The sequence below is a fragment of the Polypterus senegalus genome, chromosome 8 (assembly GCF_016835505.1).
Source record: "Polypterus senegalus isolate Bchr_013 chromosome 8, ASM1683550v1, whole genome shotgun sequence".
NCBI lineage: Eukaryota > Metazoa > Chordata > Cladistia > Polypteriformes > Polypteridae > Polypterus > Polypterus senegalus.
In genome coordinates this window covers 95,374,154-95,391,527 of record NC_053161.1, presented here as the reverse complement: position 1 = coordinate 95,391,527, position 17,374 = coordinate 95,374,154, and the positions used below count along the sequence as shown (strand labels likewise).

General features: G+C 37.0%; 1 protein-coding gene across 4 annotated transcripts in view; it reads left to right on the top strand.

The window, feature by feature from the left end:
- LOC120534138 (voltage-dependent calcium channel subunit alpha-2/delta-1) overlaps positions 1-17,374 on the top strand; it is a 690,895-nt gene that overhangs the window by 401,611 nt on the left and 271,910 nt on the right. The window lies entirely within an intron of this gene.

Genomic DNA, 17,374 nt, shown 5'->3' with positions numbered 1-17,374 from the left:
GACTGGTGTCGGTCAGTGGATCAGCAGTTCATAAAAAAAACACTGCTGTAGAGGGGTTCTTTCCTCTAAGCACGTCTTGGTAGCCCTCCCACTGCTTGCTACAGGCAGCCTGCTTGTAGCCTGGATGCACAACGGAAATCTCTAGCATATTCTTTTCCCTGCCTCAGACAAGGCATGCTCTCTTCCTAATGCAACCATGCTGTCTAACTGGATATATATTAGAGACCGTGCCTTGTGCAGTAAATGCCAGGGATACCAGACCAATTCTAGACAACTGACTTAACATTAAAGTCTTTTTGAATAAACTCATTTGAAGAGAAGTGCTACTTGTCATACTCTTTGCATTCATCTATTTTGACTATACACATGTGACCAGATGATCAAACTAGGGTGTTTCCTTAATGTTTAACACTAGAATTACCAAAGCCTATGAAAAAACTTGTAATTACAGCCCACCTTAAATCCCTTTGCACCTCTCTGTCAGCATCTTTTGTCTTGTAAATGTGTCGATCAACATAAGCAGGAGGTAGCTTGCTATCCCATCCCCCAGCCCAGTGCCACAGTTCAATTTGCAAAGAATGTTCTCAGAGCTAAGGTCCGTTTATCTGGGTGTGAGGTACCTGGAATTGTAGAGGGTAAATAATACATCGTTATTTCATGTGTGTTCCATGTCTACAACAATCTATGTAAACACTTCGTTAAAACAGAAAAGTTTTTCATGCTTTAGTAATAATTGACAAAATGTAGACATGAAGTGTGTAATGTGTGAAGCCTGAAGTCCAAATATCAAAAAAACACTTTCACAAAAGGGCCGAGATTACAAGTTTTTTCTTTGGCTTTAGTAATTCTACTGTTAACTGTACCATCGATAATTAAAAAATAAAGTGACTTTTGTGTTTGAAAATTACTTTAAAACATTAATTCAAATTAAAGTATTCCATCAAAAAAAGCGTCCAACCCTAGTCTACAATATTCTGAGATTGTTTTCCACACATAGCACAACTAATTATTTATTTGCACTTACACAGATGGAAGTGAACAAATGTATTACATAAATACATGTCATCACTAAGTGCTCAGTATGGTGTTTGTCATTTCTGGAAAAAATTGACGGTCAGTTGCAGTGATTGGTTTGGGTAATATAGTTTCAGTCTTACTTTGCCATTATTAACAAGTAAAATTGAATCCATATTTTTATTTTCCTTATTAACTCAATAAATAAAAACCAAGAACACAAATATACAGTATATACAATACTACTCTATATTATGTTGAAAACTAATAAAACTTAGACACTATCAAGCATTGAACAACATATAAGATGATTCAAAATTCACAATGCGAAGACAGCCTTGTCATGTTTTAAAAAAAGCAAATATTTTGACATTTTGAAGTTATTATTTCTGAAATACAGCAAAGAATTTAATTCAAATATGTTTTGGATACTTGCAATGTGTAAATGAGCTTTATTGTGTAAATTATCCTCTGTATTGTGATGTTTGGAATCAATTAATGTAACAATTAATATTATTATTATTTATTAGTATTTTGGTTCATTAAGTCAATCCTGTTTGTTCATTTGTTTTCTGTTCTACAGGATACCTTTCACTGCATCTCATAAAAATTTCACATTCATATATAGTCTACTGTCATCTTGTCAGACCTGGCACAGTAATATAGTAAACGGATTACTGTTCCCCTCAAATATCATCCTGCTGGAAATTTTCTAAATGTCAGGTAGAATGAGAACGAACAAGAGACAAATTGCTAATGGGCCTTGTTTGACACTAACAGAAAGGAGAAAATATGAAACAAGCCTTTCAAAGATTTTGTTGCTGTTCCCTAAGTGACTTTTCACTGAAGCATAAAGAATTTGCTAACCAGCATTCTGTTCATTATCTATCTGCACAGTAAAACCAAGGTCGTTACATTTCATTTGAATGAAATAACAGATGAAAAGAACAATTCTGTGACTCTAACAAACTCTCTGTGGAATTCAGAGATTATTTTATTATCTTGCATTTCAACACTACAGGACAGGAAACTTGACTAACAAATAATATGTAACCTTTAAAATGTTATAAGTAAAAATATCAGCAACAGTACATGTGTTTTGTATGCTCTGTGGTCAGTTTGAACTGCCAGTGCTTTGAGTACACTTTTGTTTGTAGCAGGTCATCCCGTGTATGAATGCATCACCCTGTTTCTATTATAATGTTTTACAATTGAAAACTTAGTTTGCTTTTTCTCCCCATGTCCATGCAAGTTTTTTTTTTTTTGGTTTCTTTAGTTTTTTTTTTTGTCTCACATCTGAAAGCTGTATGTTTTAGGTTGTTGTGAACTTCTAAAATTGTGCCCAAATGAGTGAGTGTGAGTGTGCCTGGCGATGGTCAGTTGCCTGTCTTGAGTTGGGATTTGTTTTACAATTATTGTTAGTGAGAATTAGACAAGTCAAACTGGCCAATGAATAAATCAAAATTGCAAAGACAAATCAAACTTCTGTTTGTGTACGATATCTGCAAAAACGATTCCCTATTGAAATCAAATATACTGTATATCATATTTTTTTTCTCTTGAATAATTCATTTTTTATTCTGCATCTTATTTTAGAGAGAAAAAATGTAATAATAAGACATCTTTCATGTTTCCATAAACTGAATAAATGTAATTCAGAGTTGCTTGCAATTTAATCCCTGCTCAGAATGAGATTGAAAGTAGTTAAGAAGTAATTCCAGTGATATCAGTATGTATTTCCAAATAAAATTAATACTGATGCCTGATTCTATAACATAAATATCACACCTATCTTCAAAATGCTTCAATAGACAACTCCCATCTCTGACACCATGAGTGGTTCGAAGCAAGTTACTCTAATTTGCTTATGTTCTTTTTGTAAAAACATATAAATAAATGATCACTGTCACTATCTTGTAAGTCATCCTGATTAAAGACAACACAAGTGTTCAATGATAATAATATTACAAAGTCCAACTATGCACTTCTTTAGCAACATTAATTTTTCTTTATTGCTCCTGCCTAGGGGAACCTCATGCCCATGTCTGTCTGTATCATTATATTTAATCAAAATTGGCTATCTTTCCATTTCCAAACTGGCTTAAAGTTTTAGAAGTTCTAAAGAAGCCAATCCAAGTAGTAAGGCTGGAACTAGTCCTGGGCAGGACCCCATTGCATCTCAGTCATGTTCATGCACACCCACACTCAGTTAGTCTGAGCCAGTTTACAGTTTCCAATAAGCATGACCAGCACACTTTGGGATAATATAAAGTTGTGAAAAACACTTTGCTGGATTCAGTTTTTTGGGAGACTGGAGCTTATCTTAAAAGTGACTAACCTTGAATGCAGTGTCCATTGCAGGCACTCACACTCACACAGAATCCATTTAGAATCACCAGTTTACCTAAAACATAGGTCTTTAAAAGGAAGGAAAACCCAAATGGAAAGAACCTGCAAAGTCACTATAGACAATGACTGCATATTATTCAAACATACGACAATGAAACTGTGAGACAGCAGTGCTAATTATTGAGCTGAAAGAATATATGCTGCCCAATATTGTAAAAAATGGCAGAAAGGGTATCCATCCATCCATTATCCAACCCGCTACATCCTAACTACAGGGTCACTGGGGTCTGCTGGAGCCAATCCCAGCCAACACAGGGCACAAGACAGGAAACAAACCCCAGGCAGGGTGCCAGCCCACCGCAGGGCACACCTCCGGGACAATTTAGGATCGTCAATGCAACTAACCTGCATGTCTTTGGACTGTGGGAGGAAACCGGAGCACCCAGAAGAAACCCACGCAGACACAGGGAGAACATGCAAACTCCATGCAAGGATGACATGGGAAGTGAGGCAGCAGCCCTACCCTCTGCACCACCGTGTCACGCAGAAAGGGTACCTTGAGGAAAAAATCCAAAAAGAAGCAGAGATAATCTACAAAGTCTAAAAGGCAAACAACTAAGAAGTTGAAGCAGTAGTGATTTGTTTCCACATCCATTTTTTTAAGAATAATTTGATGGTATGTCTATAAGATATAAATGCTTATTGAATTTCTCTTGTGAAAGCAAAATAAATACTAAAGGTGACATCCACAATACAGACACACAGACATTTCTGTTAAGCAAAAGCTCAAAAGAAGGTGGATTTGACCTCTTATCATGAGAGTAGCTGGCATGAAAAACAGTAGCCAATGCCACACTCAAGGCAAAATGACCTGCAGTGCTGTATGTAATCTCTGAAAAGTTGATTCTATTGCCATTCCATGTAGCATAACGGTGTAACTTTATTTTCCTCTTCTATATCATTCATAACAGATAATAAAAGTTCACCTTACCAAAGTGCACCTAAGTGGCTGATTATTCAAATGCTTTTTGTCAGTGTGTATTAATTGTCCTGTAGAAATTGTAACAGGCTACTTTTTGTTCTTGGTATTTCATGAATAAAATATGGCTCTCTAGATGTGGCTGCAATAATAAAGCACATTTCTAAACCTCTTCTAGCATATTTTGGTTACACATCGCATATAATGATGTTTTCACTAATCTAAGGTCATTTGTGGATGTAGCTGGGCTTCTCAGTGTTATAAAAATGGTATAATGAGAATGCAGACATCCCAGAATGTTAAATGTACTTGAGTATACAGAAGTTTCAGCATTTATGAATAATAATAGGTATATTATGACAAGAACACAAGCAAAAACAAAATTAATATAGTAAAAAATAATAAAACCTACTGCAGCTGCCTAAAGAATATTAATATATTGCCTTTCCCATGCTAATAGTACTTTCTAAGTACAGGTCCATCCGCTTTCCAATCCATTTAATCCTGGCAGCCTCAACTGTAAATCAGAATATTTCAAATTTCACAATGAAGCTGTTAATTCATCAATCCATCCATCCATTCTTTGAAGCTATTTATTTATTACTAGGTCACAGGGGGCTGGAGTCCATCTCAGCAGTACTGAACTGAACATGTTATAAGAAAAAGCTAAATGACATGCTTTGAAAACAGTGAATTATCATTCAATTATTATTATTATTATTATTATTATTATTATTATTATTATTATTATTATTGAATTATTGCATTCTCACTCTAAATATGAGTGACATACACGCAGTTACTTAATGTATAAATATTTGTGCCCAGTTAATATTCTCCATTTGATCCAGTCATCAGAAGATGGGTTTTGTCTTTAGATAGCCACTGTCTGTGTTTACCAGCCTAACAAAATCCCTCCCGTGTTATATCACCATAAAGCTTCAAAATGCCTTCTGTAGCCTGTCATAAACATTCATACGGACAAAGGACTGAACTTAGACTCAGGCATTCTGTCACTAAACCTTACAAATCTCTTCTTCAAATTCACATACTTAAGGTAATCAACAAAAGGGATCAGTACAATGAAAAAAGTGCATTACTTATTTTCACTATGTCAGACACTTTTAAAAAGTTAAACATTTTTCTTAGATGGAAGGTCATTTTTTTATAGTTTACTGTACATTACTGGCTTAAACTTTCCTCTTTTGGCAAGATAACGTTTTTTTGTCAATTTTCTTATTTGTTGTCTGTACCTATTTGAAGTTTTCTTTATTATTCTAACATACAGTAGTAGCTGATTAGTTACCAATTTGCAGTGCTATGATTTAGTAAAATCATAGAGTATAGTCATATGCCTGCATTATTTTCATTACTATCTATATAAGACATGAAAAAATAACCAATTTCATCATTGTACATCTTTAAAAATATATTAATATACTGTATGTGGTAACTCACATTACATTTCTATAAAATAAGAATGTCTGTTTGGGCCAGCCTAGGTTGGTGGGCTTTGAAAATATTTGGACATACAAATAGAGAAGGATGGCAGTTTTTCAACTCATTTAAACTGTTCAGTTTTACTCATTTTCATTCCTTAATAGTTCTCAATGTAACTTTGGGTTTAAAACCAACAGCCTGTGATTTACTGTAGCTGTTAGGCCTTTCTCTAGTCTTGACTATCCTACCAGCTCCCCAGTGTACTCCACGTGGGCTTCAAAAAGGAGGAGCAGTTAGACTGTTGAAGTAACAGAATGAAGTGACCTAAGGTCACATTTATAAAACCAGTGTATGTACAAAAAGAGGCTTGAAATGTGTCTATGGAACTTTGCACATAAATGTCGGTATAAAAAGTACTTGATGCATATATTTGCAGCAACTCTAACCCATCCATATTCAACATTTTTGAGAAACTGGGAAATGACGACATCCTTAATCAAGTAGAGAAATGCAGCCAAACTAGCTAAATGACATCTCACGTTTAATAATTCATATTACCAAGCCGTTATTATAATGTGCATTGATGTGACAAATATATTAAACATCAAACGTTATGAATAAGAAGTATAGACTCAATTTGCAGTTAAAATTTTAAGAGGGCCAATGATGCATATTTTTACTAAAGAACGTTTTTGTCTATCTGTTGTCACTTTTAAGGATTAAAAACCAAAGTGCAGTAAAAACACAGGCATGATGAACTCGCAGTATACAGTACAGAAAGGTCTAATTTTTATGTCCGATAGCCTATTCATAGCCTAATGGCTTGACAAAACTAAAACTTGCTTGGTACTGTTCAAGGACTATGCAAATGGTCATATACAAAGGTAACAATCTTTTAGGCTAATCTGAGATTTTCTGCCCATGATGATGACTGACTCATGAGCCTGATTTAGACTGATAAGAGCCCATCTCCTTGAGCTATGTGCTGAGTTGGCTGTAGCACTAAAAAGAGACCAACCGAAATCTGGATACTCCTGTTCATATGCAGGTTTTAAAAATGGTTGGCTTTCTGGCAACAGGCACCTACCAGATGGAACTAGCTGTCATAATAGGAATATCTCAGCCAGCTTCAGCTCCATCATGCCCTCTGTACTGGATGCCATAATGACTGACAAGGCACTACATTCAGTTTCCCATAGATTGGTTTTACATGCCAACATACAAAGGAAATATGCAGCACTGTTGTAATATCCTAACGCAATTGTGGCAATTTACATTACTCATATTGTAAATAGTGCACTTGGATAGAATGCCACTTATTAACCACTAGCAAAATCCCCGTGCTTCACAGCGGCGAAGTACTGCCTTAAAATTTTTATTAAGAAGAAAAGTAAACCTTTTTAAACTGAGGGAAAATATACCAATAATTATTTGTTAAGGATCTCTTTGTATACCACGTTGTCAGTTTGGCCCTCCGGTTGTAATATGACCAAGCTGTGTGCTGAGCTTACTCTTGAGCATGCAACGTACAGCTGGCCATGTGAACAGTAATCTTGTTTCAAATCTCACAGCTTGGATTGCTGCTGTCATAATCTGTTTGAGTTTCATGGTTTGTTTCAATTACGTTAGTATTTGCAGGACTTGTTGTGTTGAATCTGTCGCATCTGTCAAGCGTTGTAAGCATACAACTGGTTTCATCGTTAACTTCGCATCCAGCTTTTAAGAGTTTAAACATTCATAAATATCAAATTGTCCACTACTCAAATCATCACCTGTGAATCTAAGATGTTTAAGAGGCATTGGCGGTTGTCCAAAGGTGTAAAATAATTGGCCATTTCGGTACACTTGAAAGCGACAACCAAACAATTCAGCAGCAGCCATCAACTCACATGCAGAACCATAGGTGAAGGGCTTAAGCATTTCACTCTTATAGTACTCCTGCGCAGTATAATTATCTCCTGTACCATCATCAGTCCACACCTTGAACCTGTCCCAGTCATTCAATACATAAGACACAATGTTCCTCCAGATATCAAGAGTGAGCCTGATATGGCCGTGCAATATGTAACACAGAGAATGGAAAAGGCAGGCGCCATCTCCGGGCATGGAATCCACTCAGTAAGTGACAGTTCTTTGATCAATGGTGATCACCTCAATAGACGTGTTAATGGGGGTACGGTTGGAATGATAAAGGAAATGGGTACCTGAACAATGTAAAGTAAGTCTAAAATATCCACACAATAACTATAGTCGTAATAAATGAACAATAAAACAGTGGAGAAGCCGTGGATTAAATAAAAAGGCTGTAGTTATCATCAGGGAGATGTGAATACTGTGGCGAAGCAAGGAAGGGAATGAAGAGACTGGAGCGACGGATGTACTTATATAGGCAGGCAGCCAACAACGTGGGAGGCGTGGGGATGGGGGGCCCAACGCCATCTCACACAGCGACCGAGCTGCAGGCTATGGACGTATATTTGTACGTAAGTAGGATTCAGTTAGCACTCGGAACCCGCATACCAAATTTCTTGAAGATGGGCCCATAAGTAACAAAGACCGTTGGATAGTTCAATATGGCGGCCAACAGTGGTGTCATATTACCGAAATAAGAACGTACATCAGTTTTGGTTAGCACAGGGAAGCCGCCTACCAATTTTCATGAAGATGGGGCCATAAATAAGAAAGTTTAACATGGCAGAGGTTGTCGACCGTTATGACCGTTACACGTAGAATTTCTAAATGAAACCTACTTAACTTTTGTAAGTAAGCTGTAAGGAACGAGCCTGCCAAATTTCAGCCTTCTACCTACACGGGAAGTTGGAGAATTAGTGATGAGTGAGTCAGTGAGGTCAACAAAGACCGCTGGAAAGTTCAATATGGCGGCTGACAGTGGCGTCATACCACCGAAATAAGTACTTACATGGCGGACGTTGTCAAACGTTATGACCGTTACGCGTAGAATTTCGAAATGAAGCCTGCTTAACTTTTATAAGTAACCTGTAAGGAATGAGTCTGCCAAATTTACCAGCCTTCTACCTACACGGAAAATTGGAGAATTAGTGATGAGTGAGTCAGTCAGTCAGTTAATGACTCAGTGAGGGCTTTGCCTTTTATTAGTATAGATAAACAGTGACATTCCACTGACATTCCAGTGACATTAATGCAAAAGTCATTTGCGATGCCAAGATGAGACAAAATTCACGGCTTGTTTGGCTGGTTCAACACATAAATCATTTATTTTGAGGGAAGGTAGCATTGATCAGATCTTGCGGAAGGTGCTGTAGGTGGTGGCTGTCTTCTTGGTAAGGTAATTGTCTGAACCCTTAGTGTTTGATATGGTCTATACTATTCATTGTAACAACAATTATGTTACAATGATTGTAACAATGAGTGGCTACCTGCGCTGATGCTGGTGCTTTATACCTTCCCCAGAACCCCACAACACAGAGAAGCGGCACTTCATTGCAGTGTGGAGAGTGGCATAGAACTCCCCAAATGCAATTGGCTGTGGTTGGATTCGTCAGGTGGGAAGCTGCTCTACCAGCCAATGAACGTCTGATTACATGTGTTCAGTATGAGATTCATTAGCCTAGTCCATGTTTGGTTGTTTGAGGGTTGCACGGTTTGAGGCGTGTTCATGTACACAATTTTACAAATGACTGTGATTTATAAAAGTAAATAGTTTATAAATGTTTGCAAGCCAGGATTTTAAATATCTGATGTTTTCGGCACTGTGGTGGGCTGGTGCCCTGCCCGGGGTTTGTTTCCTGCCTTGTGCCCTGTTTTGTCTGTGATTGGCTCCAGCAGACCCCCGTGTCCCTGTAGTTAGGATATAGGAGGTTGGATAATGGATGGATGGATGTTTTTGGCATATGCATTTTCCTGTTTTTTGGTGTGTGCATATTTTCATGCTGGAATCCACACAAATGTGTATAAATGAGAGCACAGGAAAGCAGTATAGGAGATTCTGTAGCAAATGTAGGGCAGGCCCAGACTTCAGGAGCTACATCATATAGTCTATGATATAAAAGAGAAAGGGAAATAGATGGAAGCTAAGAAAGGAACTGCTAAGTGCTAATTCTGAGGTGAATAAGTGAGTAGACCATCACACTAAGTACACAGAAGTTGCCAAGGGTGGAACCACTTATTTAGCTTTGTACATTGTGTTCTCCCTTTTTTGTACCCCAATTCAAGTGTGCATTTAAGTAAACATAACATCCATCCATCCATTTTCTAACCCGCTGAATCCGAATACAGGGTCACGGTGGTCCGCTGGAGCCAATCCCAGCCAACACAGGGCACAAGGCAGGAACCAATCCTGGGCAGGGTGCCAACCCACCACAGGACACACACAAACACACCCACACACCAAGCACACACTAGGGCCAATTTAGAATCGCCAATAAACATAACATTTTGGACATTTTAGTATGTTTTATTTGGGACAGTCTCCTATCAGAGCACCCTAGCCTGTTACAATATGAGCAATATTAAATGACAAGTAACAACAGCCTGGTAGCTTTCAAAACCTGGAATGTCATGGGAGTGTTAAAGGGTGTAATCTTTCCTTACAAACCACACAGAGCAGTGTCACAAAGAATTAAAGGAGCAAAGTATACTTAGATTTCACAAATTTCTAAAGAATGTACATGAAGCAAAATCCAACTGCCCTTCTGAAACCTTACTGACCTTCTGAAGATTTTGCCCTACCTCTCTGTCCCACTTCTCCAAGGTTGTGCCACACCAAAACTTGGCCTGTTCAATAAACTTTCACCTTAACTCTTAGTAGATGTCTTATGTAAACCTTCCACTTTAGAGATTACTAACGCTGATGAGGTCAAATCATGTTGGAGAAATAACAATCCCTGAGTCTGTGAGATCAATGGGTGGAAGTTAGACAAAGATTAGCTGGTAATGAGATAGTATGGCCAGAGATGGGACACTTTAGAATGTTATATCTGCTTTGCCGTGAGTGGGTAAGGATAAGAATTGAAAAAATCACAAAGAAGCAGGCCCTTGCATTATTCTCTCATTTTTATGTGTTTCTTTCTCTATAAATCTATAAGACATACTAGTTTTGAAATATAACTTTTGAACTTTTGTTTCTCTTTCACTCTTAGTCTTTACAGGTATTTATAGGACTGTTTTATCATTTTTGAGGCAACTCTGTGCCACACAGCTAAAATTAAATAAAAAAAAATATTTGTGATAATTGTATAGTTAAGACAACAAAAATCTCCTTAAGTACAATACCACATGCTGGAAGAAAATCAAGAGCTAGGCAAAGCGAATTAAAAAAAGCAGACTAACACAAAGAGGATAAAAAACACAGCTTTTGAAAATAATTGCCTGCTGTTTCTCTACTTCATTATACTGCAGACTTTCAAAGTTATAATGAAATCTGTTAAAGTGTTCCAAAATGGATTTGAAGTGCTAAACTGCATAAATGCTGAAAATATAGATGCACTCGGGAAGCAGAAGTTTATAATTAAGCTCTGTCTGGCCTTTTGCCATCACCCCGATAACTACAGCAGATCATTTTTAAAATCTCTTGTGTGTCAAGGACGAGACATTCATTAAAATATACAGATTCTCTGAAAGTGAAAGCATATGATGTGTATGTGATGTATGTGTGCATATGTATCATTATTAATTTATTCAATAGTAATTGACTCATTATTTTTCTATTAAATAGCGGATGGATGGATGGATGGATGGATTACTTGATTATTTACAGGAAGTTAGAATACATATTTTAAGGCTTCAGGTTGAACCATATTGTTGCATGCTATATACTAGATAGATAGATAGATAGATAGATAGATAGATAGATAGATAGATAGATAGATAGATAGATAGATAGATAGATAGATAGATAGATAGATAGATAGATAGATAGATAGATAGATAGATAGATAGATAGATAGATAGATAGATAGATAGATAGATAGATAGATAGATTACAGTACTTAAGGTACTGCACAAGTTGAACTTGCTGAAGTGTTCACCATTAAAGCTGATCATAAAAATCAGTAAGTTTGTTGGTGGAAATATCTTGGATTCAACCAGCTCTGCTTTATTGTTTTCATTTTAAAGTTTGTTGTGATGTTGCTTGGTGTTAAAGATGCTAGATTCCTAAATGCTTGTTTACTGATGTACTAAGGCATCTTCTGTGGTGTTGGTCCCCAGGGTTTTGCATCCTTAAACACTCATAAATGTTCGATACATATTATTAACATTTAACTGTGAAGTATATTATTATGCCACTTGATTGTTAGTGTGTAGGTAAATATTGAATAGTAAAGTAATATGGTAACATTACCATGATGCTTGAAATATTTCCAGTGGTTCAATTAGGGAGAAACTGATCTCGGCAAAGACTGGGAATTTCAGGTTACTTTTATCTCTTTTGTTACCCTGATAGCAGAGAAAGGAAATGGATAAACAAGAACTTTTAAAATGGTTATTAAAATTATTTTTTGTATTGTATATATTGGAGTATGCCATCCTAATTTAAATTCTAGCTTAGAATAGTTTAAATTATAGCTAAAATAGTTTAAATGATTTCTCACATGTAAATATATGAAAGCATACTTCCCTTGTCAAGGAAGTTTGTCAGTCTGTTGCTACATCTTCTACATTTTATGGTTTGTTTTATAGACAAAATGGAGGCTGAAGATTACTAGCATACAGTCATATTAAAAAAGGTTTAAAGTCTACCATTCGTCAAGTCACTTCATTTTACAATGGTTTCTTTCAATATTTCCCCCAAAAAGAATTTAATCCACTTATCAGAGAATTATCAGTACAAGTTTCTGTAAGTAAAAATGTTAAACACTTACTGTAATTTTAGATTGGAATGGCATCTTGTTTTTACCTGTTAGTCTACCTATTAGAAGCAAATATTGAATGAGTCAACGGTCATGTAAAGCTGTGCCAAAACAAGAAGTGAAAAATCTCTAAGTAGGTGATATTGGAGATATAGTGGTATGGACAAAAGAAAAACCTATTGGCCATGTTAACCGATGGCACTCAAAGAATGATTTGGCATTCTAGTGTATCTCTGGGATCTCAGACATATGCTCATGGACAGATTAAGTTCTCAAAAGCAAATTTGTTCTAAAAGTTGGTCACTTTCTTTTGAATAGAATATTTAACAGAAGACCTTTTACCTTTTAGCTCTGAGAGAGAAATCAAGTCATGTACATTACATTAATAACTAATAAAGCTATATACAGTATATTTCAGTATTTAAATAAATATTTACTCAAATACCACTGAAGATTAATAAATAGTCAGGCCTCCGACTGCCCTAGGCTGCAAATTGATGTCTGGTGTTCTTAAAGATAAGAAGAAGTATTTATTTGAAATGCTTTTTTTTCTAATATCATTATAGACACATTTCAAATGCATAGTAAGATTTACAAGACAGTTACACTATTCAAATTTGAAAAACAAGTCAAAGTTTACATAAGTGCTGCATGATGATAGCTCATCCCTTTATACGAGTGACATGTAACCAGGCTGGAAACCACAACATGGCATGCGTGTTTCTCAGTGTGTCCTCACAACATTAGTAAGTAAAAAAAAAGTGGTTGTTGAACAGATGGCTTTTCCTCATACGTGTTCTGTAGATAACCTGAAATGTACAGTAAGTGCCATTGAAGATGTTTTAATTAAGTAATTTAAAGAGAATTTTTAGGGAATCGAGTAAATAAAAAATACAAAGAGGAGGTAACCACGACAGCATATGAAAATGATTGAGACCTTTCTCCGCAGTATTTAAAGGTACCACACCACCCTTCATGCTAGCTAATGACAGACAAGGCACAAAACAAAAAAAAAACCCTCATAAAATTAAATTCAAATCAATTTTGTGTCTGAAATGTAAATGGCGTGGACAAATGTTAATAATAACAAGTTTTTTTCTCCAGGAATTCTCCAGGTTTATTGTCACTTCTCACTGATATATATTTGTACTAATCCATGTGATATGAGCAAGGAGGACCCTCTGATGGACTTTCATTTCATCTAGAGGTAGCCCCTGCCTGGCATCCCAGTTTTTTCACAGTGGCTTCAATAATGAGAAAAATTGGATTTGCTAAATGGGCCAATGCATAGATTAAAAACAAGCAGCTCTTAACTTGCTACTAAATTTCTGAATTTATCTTAAACAGCATGTTCATACAACAATAAATCTTTTTATAGACGGTGTTAGATTGTGGATTAAACAGCCTGGGTGATTGATAGTGGAACTCAGCTGAAGATTCACATCTGTGTTCTCTTTATTGATTGTGAAGTAGGAACAACCATTTGGGATTTTATACTTATCTTCGCAGAATCAAAGCTTCACACCACCTTAGGGCGACAATTTAGTAGACAGATTCAGGAAAAATATTTAGTGTATTTCTTACAGAGGAGGACTGAGAACAGTCTGTCTCCTTCTTTATGCACATGACTAGGGATCTGAATTTTACTGTTTAAAGTGTTGTTATGCATCAGCTGTTGTTCAGTTGTATCCATTCAATTACCGTTGAGTGATTATACTCCAGAGTATTTACTAGACATGTTTTAGGAAGGAAGAATTGATTATCTTTCATTTGTGTGACAACATCTATCGATATTGAAGACATACACTCCGTATTTGCATACTAATCCCAGGGGAAATTACATATAATGAACAAGCAGCTGCTGAATGACAGAATCTAGAAATTGCATTGTGCAGTTTATTTCCTGTTTTTTGAATAGCTTTTCATGTTAAATTGCAACCAGCATTTACCTACTAATTATTTACTATGGCACAATTGATAAAATGTCACACTGTAAACTACAAAGTTCTGGACCTACCTTTCACTCACTGCCAGGACTTCAATATAAATCATATTCCTACAGTTCCATTTCATAATGTAGTTTGGAATAGTGATCACCAAGAAAGGCACTTTATTAAAAGGTTATCTTGTAGGTCCAGGCCACAAAGGAGCAACACAATATTAGGTCGGTGGTCTTAATGTTTTAACTCATCAGTGTATGTTTGTATATATATACAATACAATACAATACAGTTTATTTTTGTATAGCCCAAAATCACACAGGAAGTGCCGCAATGGGCTTTAACAGGCCCTGCCTCTTGACAGCCCCCCAGCCTTGACTCTCTGAGAAGGCAAGAAAAAACTCCCAAAAAAAACCTTGTAGGGAAAAATGGAAGAAACCTCGGGAAAGGCAGTTCAAAGAGAGACCCCTTTCCAGGTAGGTTGGGCTTGCAGTGGGTGTCAAAAGAAGGGGGTCAATACAATACAATACAATACACAGAACAGAACAAATCCTTAATACAGCATAATAATGAAGATTTTAGAAGTACGGAGCAGAATTTAGCAGTAGATGATATCACATAATAAGATTTGGATATTTTTAGAGTCCTGGAGACCTCACCCATCAAGCTGCCTCCCCATTTGGCCATTCCACGGCTGAAACGTTGCTCGGCCAGCCAATCCAATGAAAGGACCATTTTCCCATGATTCCTGTGATCCTCCATCAGGGATGACTTTACCACAGGCAGGCAAACAACTTGTCAGGTGGGCCGTGGCACCAATTGCCACATTTGAGTACCGAGAACAGAAACAGAATAGGTGAGGGTTAGTAACAAATTATAACAATCATGTTATTTATGTTTTAGTGCTAATGACTAACAACAGAGATGCAGTCTGTACAGTTAATCAGCAGCTCTAGTCAGAATATGCTAAACTGAAGTAGTGAGTCTTCAGCCGAGATTTAAAAGCTGGGACCAAAGGGGCATCTCTTATAGAAGCAGGAAGACCATTCCACAGTTTAGGGGCCCTGTAACTAAAAGCTTGACCTCCCACTGTTATTTTATTAATCATTTCAGGGTATATATATATATATATATATATATATATATATATATATATATATATATATATATATATATATATATTTAGATATCATTTCAGTGTTTTGTGGAGCTGGAATCTATACTGGTACCACTTGGAACAAGGCAGGGAACAGCCCTGGGCAGGCTAACATTTCATCATAAATTCCACTCACATTCCCAATTACACTTACATGGAGCCAGTTTACAATTTCCAATTAAATACAACACACACACACACACACACACACACACACATACATATATATATATTATTTTTTTTATTAACTCCAACATCTGTCTGTCTGTATGTCTGTCAGCTTTTTACTTAATAGATTTAGATTGTTTTTTTTTCTATAATTTGCATGAACATTCTGATTGATTTTGCAACCTCTCTTATTATGCTAAGTATCATAGTTTGATTGTGGCAGCGATTTATTTGCACAAATCCGAAAGACAGGCTGTGGGCCGAGGGGAAGGGGAGCCCGGACCTCAGGAGTGGAGAGCCGGGCTAGGCCATAGTTACTCACACACCAGCTTCTATTCGAGTTGCTGTACCTCTTGTCACATGTTAGAGTGTACTTTGCCTCCACTTAGCTAGCAATACTTGTTTGTTCAGCAGACATTATCATCTAGAGATTGTTAAAGAGTAACTTTTGACGCTTTTGAGAGAGAGATCGCAGCTACATGTGTTTTAGAGGGTATCTGCTCATTAGCAGAGATATCACGGTCACATACTCTTCACCCCACGCGGGGGACACTCTCCCATCAGAGCTGAACATGATCAGATACAATGGCAATGCGTAACATTACAGCATACCTACCTTCCGCTTGGCCAGAGATACCTTGCCAACTTTTTACTTTTTTGGCAAATTGATCACAGCTACATTGTTATCTCTGATAGCAAAACCAAAAATATTGTATATCAAGAGGATCTCGGATACAAAAGCTGTCAATATAACTTCTTCTCAATACAAATTATTACATTTTTCTTTTATTGTTTTTATTGATCTTTGAGCAGTGCACTTTGAACATTGCTTTTGTTTTTGTTTTTAATAAAAGCACTTGTGCACTTTTTACACCATTCCCTTGCTCCCAGTGTGATTTTTCCTCATTGCACAGCTCATCTGGTTACATTACCGACGATGTTGGGTTCATGATGCTCCCAAACCAAGAACAGGGAGCTTGGAGGTGGACCTGCACCGTCACACATACACACAGAGACATATCCTCTTTTTTAAGGTGTATATACATTTTGGCCACCAGGTGGTGCTCCAGACACCCGACACAGGTTTTATTCATGAGAAACAAATGTTTCCTCACTCCACAACCACAATACAGTATAAGCACACAACAGTGCTCTGTAATATTGTCATCGTCTTCTTCTATTTTCTGTCTCTTATTCTCTGCCTCCTTCGCTCTTCCCAGAAAGCTTTGTCCTCTTCGTCTTCCTGCCGACTCTGGCTCTCAGAGTTGTGGTTAGGCAGCTCCTTTTATTTTACACTCGGAAGCACTTCCAGGTGAGGTGTGAGCTCGACAAAATAGGGCTCCACAGTCCCTGCAGCTCCCATGGAACCCAACAGGGCTGAGTCGAAACAATCCGTGGAACTGCCGTAACCCTAGGCAACTGCCATCTAGCGATCCAGGAGAGTCAATGCCCAGTTCATGCTGTTTCTCCCTGTCCTTTAAGGTTGAGGGTGTCATAG